We start from the raw sequence: 19,373 nt of genomic DNA on the forward strand, positions 1-19,373 counted from the left end.
TTCTTGAACGACGTGTTTAAACAGACCTACTTGAGCAACCCTCCTAGAGTGTGCAACAAAAAGCCCAAGAGCTCATTTTCTACAAATATGGTGAAAATCGTGACATTTCCCTGGAGATGAAATTACCGTTAAATACATCAGTTAACAAGACCTTCTTCATGTATTGATTTTTTCGCCGTGCAGCATACTGAGATTCATACCGTCTATAAATGTAATACCATGTTCCTTCTCCTAAATAGTGTGCAGATGAAATAAAAAGCTATGAGCACGAGAAATAACATTGTGAGAAACAGCTGGTACTCTTTGCCTTGACTTTTTTGGTACTAACACATGGACATCTTGTTGCATATTTCTGATCACAAAAAGATGAATTAAGAATTATTTATGCGAGAATGAAGTCTTCATTCCGAGAATGATAATTAGCTTGAATAGAATATCTGTAAACTGAGGTGACGGGGTATTCTCAATGATCGTTATTAGTCGCAAAGGACTGTCAATCTTTATTTTGATAATTTCGAAAAAATTATATGTGTTTCTTTGAATAATTGTAGACAATTGTTTCACAGGGTGTTTATTAAACATGCGGCAGAATTGAGGGACTATTCCTTCGACTATTCTAAGGATATTTTGTCCTTTGATGATTTTTGATAAGGCGCTTTGTTTCGAAGATACGGAGCGAAAAAAATTTCGACAATAACAATTTTGGTAATTTTAAAATTATTAACGTAGCCAAAATAAAAGTATAGCCTGTTACACTGGACCTACCAAGTAATAAAAAATCTAACAATTCCGTTGGTACCTATCAACAACATTCCGATTATAGTGGAAGATGTGAAAGATTTGAGAAATCAGATAATTGCTGGATGTAACGCGATTAAAACCGATACTGGTGTTTTTAAAAAAATCGGGAGTCGATGAGGAGAAGATTTGATTTCTACATCCGAGCAAATGGTAGTCGTTTTCAACAGTTCTTGTAGATCAAAAAACATTACATGTAGAATTGAAGGGTTTATATTTTTGGGAGTGATCGATTTTTGGGAAAGAAATTTTTTGGCTTTCTACTACTCCATCTGATACAAAAAAAAAGGATGAGAGAATCTTCCAAAGAAAGGAAGGAAGTAATCAATTTGAAAATAAGTTACTCTATACATGGATATGTAGATCATGCAAAGAATTAACTTCCAGACACAAACTGAAAGAAAGTCCTCCTGGAACAGCTACTTTCATATAAACATTGAATTACACGAAAGAAAAAAATTCTTTCGAAACAAATAATTCTATATGAACACTGAATTATACAGAAGATACTTTTCTCTACTCAGTTTGTATTTCAAACATTTGTACTGGTATACACCGTTGTTTCGCCCTAAGACACTTGCCCTAAGGCTCTTCAGTACCAAATTGGATAACATTATAGAAAATGCTTTGCAGATCTACACATCCATGTATAGAGTTACTTATTTTCAAATTGATTACTTCCTTCCTTTCTTTGGAAGATTCTCTCATCCCTTTTTTTGTATCAGATGGAGTAGTAAAAAGCCAAAAACTTTCTTTCCCAAAAAACATTACATGTAATTTTTGGTAATGAATTGTTATTGTCAAAATCTTTTCTGCTCCGTATCTTCGAAAAAAAAGCGCAGTATCACAAATCATCAAAGGACAAAATATTCTTAGAATAGTCCAAGAAATAGTCCCTTGAACTTTTGCTGCATGTTTAATAAACACCCTGTATTTCAAATGGTCAAATTGGTCAATCTGAAATGAAATTGAAATGAAAATAGATTTTCTCGGTTTTGAATGGATCGATATATGATACAATTCAAAGAATTTTTGGTCCGGTCCACATCAACAATTCCTTTTTTTAATATGTTTCTGTTATATTCTATCAGTTTGTCAAACATCATCTTACATTTAGTAAAAGTATATCGAACATTGAAATGAACTTCAATGAAGGATAAAAATAGATCAAGAACAGTCGCAATAAAACCTAACTTATAGCAATATCTCTTTTCAAAATAATAGAGATCATTCATAATAATAGACCACCTGTTATATTATGATCTGGAGTAGATGAAATATTTTCGCCGATATATTTATTGTGGTTGATTCCTTAAACGGTCATATCATCTAAAGGAACAATTTGTTCATGCCAGTCTCAACTCCCTACACAGTAGGTTAATGGACTGAGATCTATCATAAAACAACTACTTCCCTGGCTAATACCACGAAGGGCGTTGGGTTATATCCGATAGGTTTCAGTGCAGGATTCTTCACTGAAGTTATTCCTGCATATGCTGTTGGCGATGCAACTGCCGCAATAGATTTTCAAATATTGGAACACATTTGCAGACCAGTTACGGGCTGTTTGGCCACTCGTCGGTGCCTATCATCAACATAAAGTCTATGATTCACGATAATTGAAAATCGAATTCCTTCAGAGTATCATTCCTCGAACTAGGCTGAGGCGAACAACAAAAAACATGTTTGTTATCGCCCCATCTGCCCGTGAACGAGGTAACCAATCGCACATCCGAAATTTGCCCAATTCCTCGTATAAGGAAAGAAAACTTTTCATATATAATCAGAGGGCATACTTGAAGACTGGCTATAAATCAAATCATCTAAAATCTAAAGGAACAATTTGTTCGGTCCAGTGTCAAAAAAGGTCTCCAATGTGTTCATTGTTTTTATTACATTAATGGTCTAATATTTGAACAGTAAAAATACCTGAAGAGCACTTCTTAAAAGTCATCGGCCTCCAATACAAAACATCTATTGAGACCATTTCATAATGTGTTCAACACGTCTCTTGAAAAGAAGTAATTTCAATGCGGTACTCGTAATACTACTTACTAATGAACGATTATTGATTAATTGAGTGAGCTTGGTAATACAGAATACAGGGTTTTTCGTAATTGCGGTGAAAATGCAAGGTCGAGTTCAGGTGCTAATTGAAAAAACATACCCCAAAATGAAATTTTTGGGACACAGTTTTTGTAGATACATCTAATTTCAAAATTGTTTCACAGCAATAAGTAAATTAATTAATGCTGGAATGAACTTCAACCCACCCATGGGAAATATTTCAGATGATATAGCGTGGGTCTGAAATTCGAAACCAATTCAGTTGGCTTCTCTTTTAAAAAAGAAATTAGTTGAGGAACTTCATACTTGTGAACACTGCGAACGTGAATTCCCCACTCCTAACTTTTGAACCGTTCTTCATATCAATTTCGGACAAAATTAAAAATGAAAAGCGTCATTTTTTGTACTTTTATAAATTAAACAGTAGTGTGACGTCATTTACCGCAGAGAGAACTCTATGAAAGGAATGAAAGGATGAAAGGAATTCAATTATTTATCTAACACTGGTTTATTTTTGGGAGCCGGACTAATCGTTTCTGAGTAATTGAAAGTTATTTTATGAATCAGAAGATAAGCAGTGAATACGAGGGTCATAGTTTCAGAAGAACTTTCATTCAAAACTCGTTCCAGTTTGTCACAATGAATGCCATAGAAGAAGCATATATACTAGCTGAACATTTGCATCCCACTCTACAGTCAATTTTCTGGGAAAGGCGCCACCCACAATTCCCACACTAGAATTCACAATGCTGGAAATTACTTCTCGACAGCGTCTTGGCGAACTGTCAAGTGCCCTTCATCGTGCGTAAATGAACTCGTACCTATATTTTGCAGACTTATCAACTTGTCTAACAGGAAAGAGGTTTTTCCTTTTTGTTGGAAGATTTTTTGCGTTCATCCTATTCCTAAAAAGGGCAATAAAAAACTTCCAAATAACTATACACCCGTCTCTTTGCTATTAGTGATATCAAAAATCATAGAGAAAGTCTCCACCATATCCTCAAATATTTGGAAGGCTCCAACATCTTGAGCGATCATTTATATGACTTTCGGAAACAGTGATCAACTGGCGACCTTTAATCTCATGTCATCCATATTTGCAGAAACATGGAGAATCAAGAGCTATTGCGCTTGATATTTCTAAGGTCTTTAACAGTGTGTGGCATGAGGGTTTATTGGTCAAAACAAAAAATAGCATTTCGATGCTATATGGCTTGTTGGATCATTTTTGCATATGGCTCTTCAGTATCCTGAAAGAACATTCCCTGCAAGTGCAAGTGGCCGTCGATGGATATCTCTCAAAACTTTCACCATTAACGCTGGTGTTCCCCAGGGAACCCTATTTTTATTGTATATCAACGACTTATTGGAAGAAACCAAGAATCCAATATATTGCTTTGTTGACGACAGCACACATGTCTCGTTATTCCATTTGAATTCCTGGACATCGGCTACGGATGCACATTTTCACCGGCAGCAGGAGGTTGCATATCTTGATAAGGATCTAGAAGTGATTTCGAATTGGATTGAAAGTAACCAGGTTCAATTCAATGCCACAAAAACCCAAGCATCGTTTTTCTTCAAGAAGATAAATGTCTCTGAACTGGATATAATAAGGTCAGGTCAGATAATTCCGCTTTCTGCTTCGATAAGTTTGTTGGGGGTTGAAATGGAGGCTAAGATGTCTTGGCACGATCATGTCGCTGGAATTGCAAAGGCTGCTTCTCAAAAGCTTGAAACACTGTTCCGAACTAGAAAACTTTTAAGGCTTTATGAAGCTCAGATCAGACCTTCTTTGGAGTATTGTTCTTATGCACGGAGCTCTGCCCCTAAACATACCCTGAAGTTTCCGGAATCCCTCCTGAAAAAAGCCATCCTCCTGATTGGAGACGTGAACATCACTTGCAACTTTGATAGCCTGGAATATCGAGGATACTTTCATAGATACTTTCAGGGGAAGTGATCAAGTGACTTGGCTCATTTAATTCCACCTAGAGCGGTTTATATCAGAAATACGGACTGAGGCTGCTCATCGTTTTGAGGTTCAACTCAGTACACTTCGAACTTCACTGTTTAAGAACTCTTTCATCTGGAGGACTGCGTTTATGTGGAATAAACTTCCTGAGAAGGTTCTTTCAAATGGAGTTAATCTCGAGCGATTCAAATCCAATGTGAATCTCTACTTTCGCACAGGCACCGATCTGAGAGCGCCTTAAGGATTTTCCTATAGTGCTTGTGTTTTGTCTTTAAAAAAGGTCAATCTCACAAGCTTTTTTATCATTTATATTCGTGATATGATCCATTGATAGTTTCGATTCTATTTCTAACAGAGCATGATGATATTATAAAAGATTTTTTCTAAAAAAAATTATTTTTCAATTCGTTTTCCTTGAATGGTTTTTAAAATAATGCCGTTTTTCGTAAACTTTATCGGACCTTGTCCCATTCAAAAGTCATTGTGGATTTTCACTAAACAATATTCAAAACCACAACACTCAACGAAATTACTTGATTAGGTACCTTGATGATTTTCACCAAATATTGGCCAATTCCATCATATTTCTTCTTTATTATTTTTTCACCACTACTTGTAAAAAACTTTAAATAGGCATGAGCAAGGCTGTGATCAATTGCAGTCATCGTTTATCGATATTTTCATTAAATTATGAGAATTTACAAACAATAGAACTGGGAGAACCCTTTAATGAGATCTAATGAACATTCTTACATTATTGATGTCACTCAATCGTTTAGTCACGCTCGAGTGAGAGTTCCTCCTTCATATTCACCATCAGTATCTGACCCGTTCAGCTGGAATACAAATTTGATTAGATTAGAATGACAGGGTCTGACTTACTTCTATTGAAATTATGCCGATTTTTTCGTACATACAGTCATAGTCATAGTTTCACATCAGCTTGTCAATGAAGAAGGTTTTCGTTTCAACATTTCAGAACATTTGAGAGTATTCGAAAGCATTCCACAACGTTCAAGAACATGTCAGAATATTCAGAAATATTATTGTGGAGGGAATAGTCTGGAGCCTTTCGGAAAATTCAGGAACATTCCAGATCACTATGGAACAATCAAGGGAGTTGTATGGTTTAGTGGCTCTTCTTTCTCGGAATAACATTGCCGCTTTTACCTGAAGAGCCTGCTTTTGAAGGTATGAGGGTTGGAAGTTTTGCCCTCTAGAAAGTTCTAGAATAGTCCAGAGCATTCAAGAGTATTCCAGAACAGTCTCGAATGCTGTGGAATATTCCAGAATTTTTTTGGATTATTTGAAGTATATTTTGTGTGGTTGGAGCCACTCGTTGATACGGGTATATAAAGCAAGATCCGTCGACATCTCATAATTAAAAGTTTATTCTTTCATTTCACAAAACTCCTAACGTTTGTTTGAAGGTGATTGACAATGTTTCATGATGAATTTCACTAGTTCGGACTTCCATTGTCTACTATATAAAATGATTTGAAATCCCTGAAACAACTAAAAAAAAGAAGAATTAAAAAAATAATAATTATATTAACCAAAATAAACCTGAAATGAAATAATAATAATTTTTACTTGTATTTTATTTCACTATGATTTCATTTCACTTCACTTCTTTTTTTAGTTGTTTCAAGGATTTCAAATCATTTTATATAGTAGACAATGGAAGTCCGAACTAATGAAAAACAAAACTCCTAGTAAGTAATAATAATGATCTTTGATGAAATTCACAAAAGTTCACAATTATCGGTTTCAATATTGAAATAGGTAAATACTTATCTACCTAATGACCAGGGTTGTAATTGAAATTTCGCATCCATCTCCGCATGTTTTTGAAAAGTTTTGAAAAAGTTTTTCCATTACGTGATGCAAACTGAAAACATTTGTTGAGTCTATTTATCAGCAACTTGCATCTACAAATCTTGTTTATGAAATACTTTTTATAAGTCTTTTGGAAAAGTAAACATACTTCGAAAGATACAAATTTTCAATCGGGATAATCCTCAAAATAATTCACTACGTAAAATAAAACTAATGCAACCTTTCTTCAAGGAATGTATTGAATCGAGTTTTCAGGCCGCTTAATTTTTTTCTTGCGCGACAGTTTCAATTTTGTGATAACTTCTTATATAATAATTTAAATTTTGTAAAAAATTTCAATGTTCATGAAAATTGAGGCAACTAACAAATAATTCATTCGATAAGGAATAATATCGTATCCGTCCAAATAGCTTACCAATCACTATATAGTGTAACTAGTAAAATCCGCATCATATGGATTTTTTTCGATTATAGTCTCATTCGAAATTTGACTTTGACATCAATCTTTGACGAAAAATAACCCAAGAATTCGGTCATATGACTCGCATTATCTGTCAAATTTCAATTTCATTTCCAAATAAATGCTAAAGTGGGGTTATATCTCCTAAATTAAATTCTCACTCCATATGCGTTTCAGTTGCATGATTATTCACTGGTGCAGAATAAGACTCAACGCAATGTAGGTACAAGTTTTGACAAAGCTTTATTCCAAACACGTTTTCTTTAAATTAGCGCTGTATTAAATGTGTATACTTCTTCGAAATAGAAATGAGGCTCCAAAAAAATTTGTTTTCGATTTTCTAATAAGTAACTTCATAAAATATATATTTATGAAACGGTAGTTTGTGTCTAAAAGTAATACACTTCAAGATGGACTGCATACAGACTTGTGCACATTGCCAATTGCACAAATAAATTCATTGCAGATCGCAACTGAATGTTGGTTGACATTGAAACTACTGGACACCGGAAGTACTGTTTCCGAGTGGAGATGACTGGATACGCTATTGAATTCTATGCGGAGAGATTGGAAAAATCCAACCTCATACACAAGTTAATGAAAATATTCTCAGACAGTCAAATGGCGTTGGAAGCTCTTGATTCCTACCGAGTAGCGTCTAAATTGGTAGCCAAAAACGACTCTCCTCGATAGGAAGACAGATTGTCTCTGGTCTGGACTCCTGGCCATACTGGCCTGGAAGGCAATGAGGATGCTGACTCCCTTGCGAAGGAGGGTGCTGCAAGCAGCTTCATCGGAACAAAACCTGTCATTGGCATTGCTTCAGGCTTTGCCAAAGGAAGATTGAACACTTGGATGGCAAGAAGATGTAAGAAGATTCTGGCAGAATCTTCCAGGATTGGCTCCCTCCAAGGCCTTTATTCACCCTTCGAAACTTGATACCAAACAGTTGCTGGTGAACTACGATGTCTAACAGTCCCTCCTACAGGTCACTGTCATTTGAATCATCATATGCAGGGACTCGGAGTGTCGAAAGACAGTGTGTGTCGTCTTTGTTGGAAAATGAAATAGCAGAGTACATATTTAGTGCCTGTCCCGCTGGAGACCGAATCAGGTTTTCAGAGTTCGGCAACGTCGCACTCTTACCATCTAATCTGAAAGACTATACACCATACAAACTAATCAGCTTCGTTAAGAAGCTGGATTTATTTGGTCGAGTGTGAAAAGGTGCCACTTTGGACCTGATCTAACCTAATCTAATACACATCAATTTTAAGAGAGTAGATACACTGAATAGAGTAATACAAGAAAATACCTTTTAGATTTTCAGATATAGCTGGTATTGTTAAGTAAAGAAACATTATCAACTGAAAAGAAATATTAGATATAATTAAAATTAACGTGCGACAAATATTTACCTCTTTTTGTCATATGGAAAAGTTAAATTCGAAGTTATGAGTCCGTCCCTGTATAATTCTGCCGTGACGTACTTCGATGGGTTCCATAAGTCGCACATCCTGAAGGAAATTGATGTCATTCTGATTTGATGAAGGTATTAACTTTTGGTCATCGCTAAATTATCTTTACCATCGGAGATCAGAAGTGATTAATCAAGTAGTTCGATATCTGACAAGTTTTATATAAAATGTTACCTGAAAACAATTCTATGTAAAACTTTCTTCAGATGTCTCTATTTTTTTCAAGAACTTCGGAGAATCTGGTTGGACGAGAGTACGAGCAAAATGTGTATTGAAACAGTATTTCAAGGAGTACTGACTTACATACTTATACTATTAACAATTCTAGAAATAATCAAACCGTTATACAAAGATGTATGAAAACTTGCTACATAATAATCGTCTGTAATCGCCAAAAAAGTAAATCTGGTTTTCTAGTGATCTTTTCGAGTTTTAAATATTTTCTCATAACTTTCTACAGAATTCGAAAAACTTTTTTATATAGAAAAGAAAATTTATATAATTCAATCAATGAATAATTGTTAATTTCAGTTTAACGTCACTAATCGCCTAGGAAAGATAGCCAAAATATGAAAACTGAGTTTGAATTCACTTGTTAATTTCGACACGATTCCACAAAACTGTGCCATGCGGGTGTGTAGATATACATATAGACACACTTTCTAGAGATAGTTTTTCATTACGCTGTAAATGGAATTGACCAGAAAAGTGTTGAGTGTACCACAAGACAAATTCTCTTTATACACATTATATCACTAGCTGAAAACTCCTGAGAATAACCTATTTGAAAAAAGGTGTTTTTTCGTTAACCAGCGGTATCCCCCTATGAATGACAACCCTCAGAAGTCGAAACTTGTGCGACATCTCATCTTTTAACGTGATATTTCTCATACGGATCGAGTAATACGTGATTCACATGGATTGTGCACTAGTTGGGATCGAACCAACATTCACATAGCGGCCGATTGAATGAAAGAAGGAATGAGAATAAGCTACTTATACTTATCAACCGCCTACCGTCGGATTGAAGAAACAACATAGAGAAAATAGAGTTTTTCATGTACGGTCATTAATTTCGGTGATTCTATTATAAAAAATTCGATGAACATAGGTGCGAAACCATTCAGATTTGAAGATATGAGTTGTTGAAAGAGAGAGTGAAAATATAAATTTCTGTAGATATTTTGGAAAAACTGAAAATGATAATTTCATATCGTGGTTGGCTTATAATGGATCTGGATTCAGGTTTCGGCCATTTTTCGTGGATGAACATAATAAATTACTCACAAATTAATCGCAGAAAACGCTGGAATTACTATATAGTAGGGCAGTGATATCATTGCATTCCTCAGTAATATTTTGACATTCCACGAACAAAAAAAAACATAACCTGAATTATCAAGAAGACAACTTGTGTTTCAGCAACTGAAAATATTTTTGAAACTCATTTCTCAATAAGCAGAGCGTAATTGAAAAATCCTGAAATAAAAGTCTAAAAATGGGATAGGGGATAGGGACTATAACATTTCAATAATTTCAATGAGCCATAACCTTTTTTTTATGTGACTTGGAATATTCCAGAAAGAATATTATCCATGCAAAAAGTGCTGTTGTTGTTTTTAGGTGAAAATGGCTGTTTTCGGGTAAGATGCAGGCTATCGTTAGTACTAGGGGAGGAAACACTAAGTACCCACTGAACTGTTATTACTTCAACTGAACTGTTATTACCTCAAAGAACTTTCATTTTGTCATTGTTGCTTGTTCTGATTGGATATTATTACCAAAACCTATTACAAATATATCAAAAGCAATATCTTAAGGTGCGTATTCACCAAAAAAGCGAGCACGAGCGAGCATGAGCGAGCATTCGTGTATGTTTGCTCGTGTTCGCTTGTGTTTGCTTGACATAATGATGTCTCATCCACATCAGAGCGAATATCTTCAAGTTCGTAGTACCGCCTCCTTCTCGATCTTTTCTGAACGCGAACAAGCATACGTTCGCTCGCTCGCTAGCCCGTACTCACCAGACAATTACTGATGCAGAATGCTTGTTCACTCTTGTCCGCTCTTGTTCGCTCGTGCTCGCTTTTTTTGGTGATGATTATGCTGTGTGGCATTTTTTGGTTCTTCTCAGTCGTCTGTAACTGTGGAGTAGGGAGGGTAAGTGTAGGCCCACAGCACTTAGGCCACATGTGACCCATTTGTATATCCTCTCAAGGAGTTGTCCTAGCTCATCATCCATTCTGTCCTTTCCAGGAAGGTGGACAGCTCTCTGGGAGACATCTCGTTCATATCGGCAGGTGTAGGCGGCCAAGGCTCGCCGAACACACATTCTCTTATTGATGATAACTCCGGACATTCGCATAGGACATATGCCTGACGGTTTCATCTTCCTGTTCACACATCCTGCATAGAGGTGTGTCCACTTGCCCTATATTGTGGAGGTGCTTCCTTAGTTGACAGTGGCCAGTCAGAAATCCTATAGTTAAGCGTAGATTTTTCCTGGTCATCTCCAGAATTTCTTCGGCGCCAGCATTCTAGGGTCCCCCAGGGTGATCCTGGCAAGATTGATTCCTTTGATTTCATCCCATCTCTTCAGGGATCTGCTCAGTCATTTTTCAATCACTTCCTTGGCTTCTTTGCTATTATTTACAAGTTTACTCCTTTCTGATGAAAAAAAACAACAATTATTGACGGAAATAACTAAATGTTTTGATCGAATTAAATTTGTTGTGGAGAACTGGCAGCTTTTTCATTACTGCAATACCTGGATGTCCTGCAATACCTGAGTGTAGATAGTCAATGTATTCCGGTCCACCAGTTTGTCCGGTCGTTGTCACTTTTGGTTTCATCAGTGACCGTAGAGAAACCTGGCTGTCTATGAATATTAATCCACTCATTTCGTTGAGGCTTCAAATCAAAGTTCCTTGAGCATCGCCAGATTGCATACACTTCTGCTTGGAAGACTGATGATAACTGACCAAGTGGGTAACTGAAATGAAGATTTCCTCCACACAGTAATTTCTAGCTCCCGTCCCATGTTCGGATTCAGACCCGTCTGTATACCAGATGTTTCTGTCGATCATGTTCTCAAAATAGCTATACTTTTCAATCTTCGCGATTTGAGTCGAACATGTATGTCGGTGGCATTTGGTCCGAGATCATGTTTAATGTTCGTTTGTCCACATATTCCGGAATTTTGTTTTGCCCGATCTCATATAACTGGTGAGTTTTTCAGTCGGAATTGGCTCATCCTTGCGTCTCCCATTATCACGAGTGGTGAAGGAGGAATATTCAAGGGTGTCTCCAATGCAGCTGTTGGAACTGTTTTCATTGTTCCCATTATTCCCGAAGATGCAAGTTTTTGCACCCTGCTTGGTTTCTTATAGAGTTGTTTCAAAAGTTTTGTCTGTTTATATAAGTCTACTTTAAACGTAATAAATCAGTGAATAATTCATTCGAAAGAGACGATATTTGCATTCTTGCCAACGTAACACAAGTCAATTGATTTCATCAGCCAAAAAAAATGAGCTTGAGATTCGACGAAGGACGTTTTTGTCAGTCCTGATTGGCGGTTCTACCGGTGAGAAAGATATGGAAGTACTTGACAAGATGGTAGTCGGTTGGCGAGAGGTTTGGGGAATATGGTGGGTGAGGAAGAACTTCAACGCTCAATTTATTGAACTTTTGGTCGGTGATTTGTGAAACATGCGGACGGGCGTTGTTGTGGAGCAGGATTGGACCTCTTCTGTTGACCAGCATGAGACGCAATTTCCGGTAAACTTCAACGATTTCCCCACGAAAGTACTCTGCTGTGATGGTTTGGCCCGGTTGCAGAAAATGTATTGAATCACACCTGCCGTTGACCACTATCATGTTCTTTTTTGTGGGTTCCCACCCTTAGAGAATGCCTGGGTGACTCATCGGTGTCCAATCACTGTCCGATCCGATTCAAAGAAGGATCGTTTTGATTGCGCAAAAAGAAAAAGGACAGACCTTGAAACGTGACATCTGCCGATTGTTCAAATTGTAAAGGCATCCACTTATCGAGCTTTTTGACCTTTCCAATACGTTTCAAACTATCAAAAACCTCATGGCAGCTGACTTCCAGTTCTTCCGCCATCCCACGTAGCGTTTGTGATGAGTTACTCTCAACTAGGGTCCACTAGAGTCGACTACTTCGGGGCTCATCTTCGAGGGTAAAATCTCCGGAAAGAAATTTCGCTTTCGCTTAACGACATCATATAGTAAGTTATGAGCTGAAAAGAGATAAAAAATTAAAATTTGGAAAAAACTAAACAGCAACAATGTATAGAGTACAACATTATATATCGATCAGTATATACCACGGACTCAGTAGAAAAAATAATAATGATAACAATAAAAAAAATAAATGAATTTATTGACAGCAGAAATAACATAATACAATATGGAGAAAAATAATACAAATTTGTCAATAGGATACATGATTGAACAGAATTCATTCTTACTCCTTGCAACTTACAAAAAAAGGTGAAAAAGATAAAAAAACAAAGGGCCTGAATTGTAATTGTAATTATGATAGCGTGTACAACATTTTATTCGAATAAAACGGGTAAATGATGCGGATATCGATTCAAACATGAGAATACTACAATTATTTTAGCTATAGCCTACAAGAGCCAATGTATCGTGGAAAATATTTGGGTATTATTGTTTTTTCAGAAAGTGTTCTTTCAGACAGTACCTGAAACTAGAAACAGATTTTGACCGAAAGGAAGGTGGTAGATTTTTATAGAATTCAGCTATTGTATATGCAAATGAGCTTTTGAATACTTCAATGGACTGTCTAACAACATAGATCATTTTACGCCTGATGTTCACATTATGAACATCAGTTCATAATGTGAACATCAGGCGTAATGCGAACAGTTATTTTGTATATATATTCAATATAAATAAATCCACTCTTCATGATAAGACCATTTTTTGGAATCATTTTCAATCGTATAGTGAATAAAATTTAAGAAATTTTTCGAAAATCACGATAAAATGTTCTGGGCAAATAGTGTTCGTTGTCATGTGGCTTGGAAGTGATATGATACATTTTGATTATCAGATAAAATGTTTTTTTGGTTTCGTATTATGGGATTTGTCAATACAGTCATAGAGCCAACATCCGTTTTCTGTTCATGCATGTGTATTGTGTATGCACATTTTCATTCGATAATATAATATAAAATGTAATTTATAATTGATACTTCCATCTCTTAGTAGCAATTGACCTCGCGAAATACCATCCGGTAATTTTGAATTTCCAATGAATTTCAGTCAAATATACACTTGTCCTAGAACATCAGACAATTCGTTCAGAATAACAATTACTTCATTACTCTTCCTAAATAATACGGTTAAACTGGGTGCATTTGTTCATTTTCTTTTCCAAGTACTCACATCATACATAATTTAGCAGGTTGATCGAACAATTTCACTTAGGAATAATTTGAAATTCCTTTTCTTTGATCTCGTTTTTGTCTTTGTAGAATCGGTTTTATTGTTGAGGGTGTGACAACTCTGTGTTCGTAAAGTATGTCTTGAAACAGAAAGATAATGTACAAAGTTGAATAGTTTGGTACGTTCAACAATTTTATGTGAATTCAGTTATTTTTTATTCGTTGCCATCTTCAATATAGTTATTTATTTTTATGGAAATGATAAGAGTATTGCAGATTTTTTCAAAGACAAAACACAAGCACTATAGGAAAATCCTTAAGGCGCTCGCAGAGCGGTGCCTGAGCGAAAGTAGCGATTCACATTGGATTTGAATCGCTCCAGATTAAATTCATTTGGAAAAACGTTCTCAGGAAGTTTATTTCACATAAACGCAGTTTTCCAGATGAAAGAGTTCTTGAACAGTGAAGTTCGAGGTCTACCGAGTTGACTGTAGCCAGTAGGTTGGACGTGGATGCTTTGTTCACTCACTCAAATTGACCGCCGTGTTGGTCGCTGGTTCAAGCCCCAGGCTGAACGATCGATTTTCACTTGCTATCAACCAACCCGTTTTAGGAATCACACGTTGAGAGGTAAGACCTCGTTAGTCCTTAGCTCACACAAGTTTCGACTTCTGAGGTTTGTCGTTCATAGGGGTGCGACAGCTGGTTAACGGAAAAACAGATTTTAAACAGATTTTTTTTAAATCACAAAACGATAAGCAGCCACAGTCCGTTGCGTATTTATGGAATCAAATGTGCTAAGTCACTTGAACACTTTCCGTGAAAGTATCTATAGAAGAGAGACAAATCTCCAACCTTCCTTCGATGTTCCAGGCTATCAAGGTTGCACGTGATGTTCACGTCTCCAATCAGGCGGATGCCTTTTTTCTGGATGGAATCCAGCAACTTTGGGCTATGTTGGGGGGCAAAGCTCCATACATGAGTACACTACTCCAAAGAAGATCTGATCGGAGCTTTAAAAAAGTATCGAAATTTGCTGAGGTGTATACTGTTTTCTGGTTTGGAACACTGTTCCAATCTTTTAAGAAGCAGCCATTGCAATTCCACCGACATAATTGTGCCAAAACATATTGTGCCAAAACATACTTATCGAAGGAGAAAGCGGAATTGTCTTACCCGACATTATTATATCCGATGCCTGGGTTTTTGTGGCATTGAACTGAACCTGGGTAATTTCACCCCAATTCAAAATCACTTCTAGATCCTCATTGAGATATGTAACCACCTGCTGCCGGTGAAGATGAGCCTCCGTAGACGATTGTCCTGAAATGACGAGACAAGTGTGCTGTCGTCAGCAAACATTGTTTTTTCTAATGAGTCGTTGATATACAATAAGAAGAGGATTGGAGACAATATCGATCCCAGGGAAACAACAGCGTTGATGGAGAAAGTATTCGAGAGATGTCCATCGACGGCCACTTGCAAGGAAAGTTCTTTCAGGAAGCTGAAGAGCCATACACAAAAATAATCCGTTATGATTGTTAGCATAAATTAAGATTCAAATCTGAAGAAATGAACTTCATATATCTACACAGTAGGTATACAGTGGGTATTTTTTTAAATTTGTTTACTGCCAGTCTTCAAGCATAGCCCACTGACTAATTAGAAAGTTTTTCTTCCTTATTCAGAGGAATCGGGCAAATTTAGGATATGCAGTTGGTTAGTAGCTCGTCCACGAGATGGAGTGACATTCTGTTATTTTGCTCCACCTTAGGAAGAGGAATGAAATACTCTGAATGAATTCCGATTTCCAATTATGGAATATCATTGACTTAAGGTCAATGATGGCCACTATCTTGCACTGATGACCCGCTAATGAGCCCAAAACCGGTCTGCAAGTGTGCCTGTTCCAAAATTGAAAGTCGACTCTTTCAGTTGTATTGCCAATTGCATATGCAGGAAATTTTCTGTGAAGATTTCTGCACTGACGCCTGTCGGATATAATCCAAAGCCCTTCGTGGAATTAGCTAGGGGAGTAGTTGTTTTCTGATAGGCGTCAGTCCATTCAACCTACTGTGTAGGTATATCTGAGACTGGCTTGAACGTTTAAAGTTCATTTCTTTTGATTTGTTTACTGCCAGTCTTCATGCATAGCCTACTGACTAATAAGAAAATAAAGATTCAGACAAATCAAGGCTTAAAATAAAATATGCGTCTATATGAAAAAAAAAGATAATTCAATAATTACATTAAAAACAGAATGAAATTAAACCTATTACAAATATATCAAAAACAATATCTTACATGATCATGCTGTGTAGCGTTTTTTATTTCTTCTCAGTAATTTTTCAATCACTCCCATGGCTTCTTTGCTATTATTCACAAGTTTACTTTTTTCTGATGATACGAACTGAAATAACTAAATGTTCTGTTCGAATTAAATTTGATGTGGAGAACTGATGATACGTGTCTGGCAGCTTATTCGTTACTGCAATACCTAGATGTTCTGCGATACCCGAGATTAGATAGTCAATCTATTCCTGTCCACCAGTTTCTTCAGTTCTTCACGGTATTCCCAGATCTGTATCTGAACTCACAACAAGAAGAAAAAACCTTATTCTTGTGTGACAGGTTGAAAACTCTGCAAAATACTGGTGCGAGTTCATTTGTGCACTTTTTGAGTAGGATGACACGCACTTCATCAGGACCAGACGCCTTTTTGATATTGAGCTGTTTCAAAATTCGCCTGACAAGGCGCTCTTGAGAAGTAATTTATGGCATTGTGAATTCTATCGTGGGAATAGTGAGTGGTGCCTATCCCAGAAAATCGTCTGTGAAAAGGGACACAAATTTCGAAATAATAATCTCTCTTAAAAGTGTTTCCAAATGTTTTCGAAATGTTATAAAAAAGATCACAAGAATATAAAAAAATCTAAAACAGAAGTATTGACAGAGATGTCAGAGTAACTAACCATTCACCAACAACATTCAGATTGTTTGCATAAATAATAATTGTTTTTGAGTTCTGGGTCAAACATTGCGATTATTCTACAATTATTGTGAATATCTTGAAGATAGAAAACTATCAACTTATTATTGATTATTGCTGTGACAGTGGAAGAAGAAATTTATTTTCATGCCATAATTACGTAACGCTCATTGAATTTATTGAAACGCTGCGTGATACAAACAATACCTGCATGTTCTGAATAACCCATAAATCATTTTTTAAGTTGTTTTTCAGTCGAAGTGTTTACTGACTTCATAAATTCCAAATCATTTTGTAGATGTGCGAAAGTGAAAGCAAGCAATTATTCTTGATCAGTAGCATGTCAGCTTATCGCTGTCCCTATTTGGATAGTGAAAATTTATTGATATCACGTAAGGAGAGCAGAAAAATATGATATTGAGATAAAAATGGCAAAACAAAAATAAACATTGGAAAAATTTGGCATTATTCCATATCAACAAGAGATAAATATAATTTATAGTTTCGTAGATATATTATGTAGATAGAGACGATGTAGAACTGATGAAGTAGGCAGACAAAATAAGTTCGAACATATCATCTCAAGTTGGTTTTCACTTTGAGGTTGGACTAGTTGAGCAAGACATGTTGTTTAGACGGCAGTTATTTATGTTGATTCTCAGATGATTGAAAAATTAGTCAAAAAATTAGTGAAATTTTAAAAGCCTTACACTAACAGTTGCAAAAGTTATAAAATTAATTATTGAAGATTTCTCAATAAATGGATCTTTACTTTCCCAAATGAGTCAAAAACAACCAATAATAGTGAAATTTCAGGAAAACATAGTGTGATAATAGGCTTTCTCTGTTAATAATTGAAACTGAGAGAATTGAAAATTCAATTAATACTGCCGGTAGTAGTTTTTCAAGCAAATTCTGAAAATTTGGCAATCTATTCGGGGTATTGGCAAATTCTTCAACGTTATTGGGGGTAATATACATCTTGAAATCAAATTATGTGTGTACCTTCAATGACGAGTTTTTTCAAACTTCATTTTATTTTTTTATAGTTCAATAGCAAGTAGTTGGTAATAATTGAACATTCTACAATGTGTAAAACAGAAAAAAAGTGTAGATGCTTCTGTTCTACAATTATCTTATATATACTGTAAACCAATATCTAATGCCACTTGGGAATTTTAAAATTCTGTTGAGCTAGCAGAACTTCTTTGGATTTTTATTTCTACTTTCAGTCCATACTTTCTGGCTAGTTCTGTACTTCAATTATCAATTTTTCACTATTTATTTAACGGATATGTCGTAGGTAGAAATACTATATTTTTTGAAAAATGCATGTTTCAGCCAATTTATTGATATTTTGTACTTTATTGTAAATTATGAAAATTTTATTTTATCACTTACCTGGATGTAATTCTGAGAGTCCTGATTTATAAACTATTCATTTCATTTCAGGTTCCATCATCTTAACCAATATTAGGTGAGTACCTATATTTAATTTTTTCATTAATCAAATCGTAATTTTTCAGAATATTTTCATAGTGATCAATTGCAATATATCTATAGACATATGTCATTTTTTCGAGCATAAACCATAGTTTATCATTTACTTCATTAGTGTGATTATCAGATATGTAGATAGACAAGATATTTCATATTTTCATTTTTCTACAATCAAAAATGGTTTATGAATTGAAACAATATTTTCATTTATTGTTAGATATATACTGAATGGTTTACAAAACAACGATACATGCTTGACTTTACAATAGCTTCTTCAGGCGTGTTTATGCGACTGAAAACAAACTATTGTTTAGTAAAATAGCTCTTTTTTGCTATTGTATAGTGGAATAGCTTCTTCTTTATACGAGTAAAACCTGGGTGTATGGGGAAATATGTGAAATAACTTCTTTAGGCCTAGCCTAACCCGCTAGTATTTAGTAAAATATCTCTTTTTCGCTATTGCATAGTGGAATACGTGAAATATCTTTTTCAGGCATGTTTATGCGAGTATAAACACACTATTGTACGGTGAAAAAAGTGAAAAAGCTTCTTTAGGCGTATGAACCCGCTATTATTCAGTATAATAGCTCTTTTCCGCTATCGTGTATTGAAATACGTGTAATATTTTCTTCAGTCGTGTTCATGTCGATATAACACATTTCAAAGAAGAATTAACCGAAATAGTTCCTTCAGGCTTGTTTATACTAGTATGAACAGACTATTATATAGTGAAACACGTGAAATAGCTTCTTCAGTCGTGTTTATACTAGTATGAACACGCTATTATATAGTAAAATACGTGGAACAGGTTCTTAAGGTGTGTTCAAGCGATTGA

At 35.6% G+C, this 19,373-nt stretch overlaps 1 protein-coding gene across 2 annotated transcripts in view; it reads left to right on the plus strand.

Moving 5' to 3' along the window:
• DAAM (disheveled-associated activator of morphogenesis-like protein) overlaps window positions 1-19,373 on the plus strand; it is a 256,447-nt gene that overhangs the window by 37,892 nt on the left and 199,182 nt on the right. For both annotated transcript variants that reach the window (XM_074183216.1, XM_074183215.1), the window contains exon 2: window positions 18,491-18,515. The gene's annotated coding sequence lies outside the window, so the exon portion shown is untranslated. The remainder of the gene's footprint in view (window positions 1-18,490; window positions 18,516-19,373) is intronic.

The sequence above is a fragment of the Leptinotarsa decemlineata genome, unplaced genomic scaffold (assembly GCF_025532065.1).
Source record: "Leptinotarsa decemlineata unplaced genomic scaffold, Ldec_3_MD MMD2_tig00026336_RagTag_RagTag, whole genome shotgun sequence".
Lineage (NCBI taxonomy): Eukaryota > Metazoa > Arthropoda > Insecta > Coleoptera > Chrysomelidae > Leptinotarsa > Leptinotarsa decemlineata.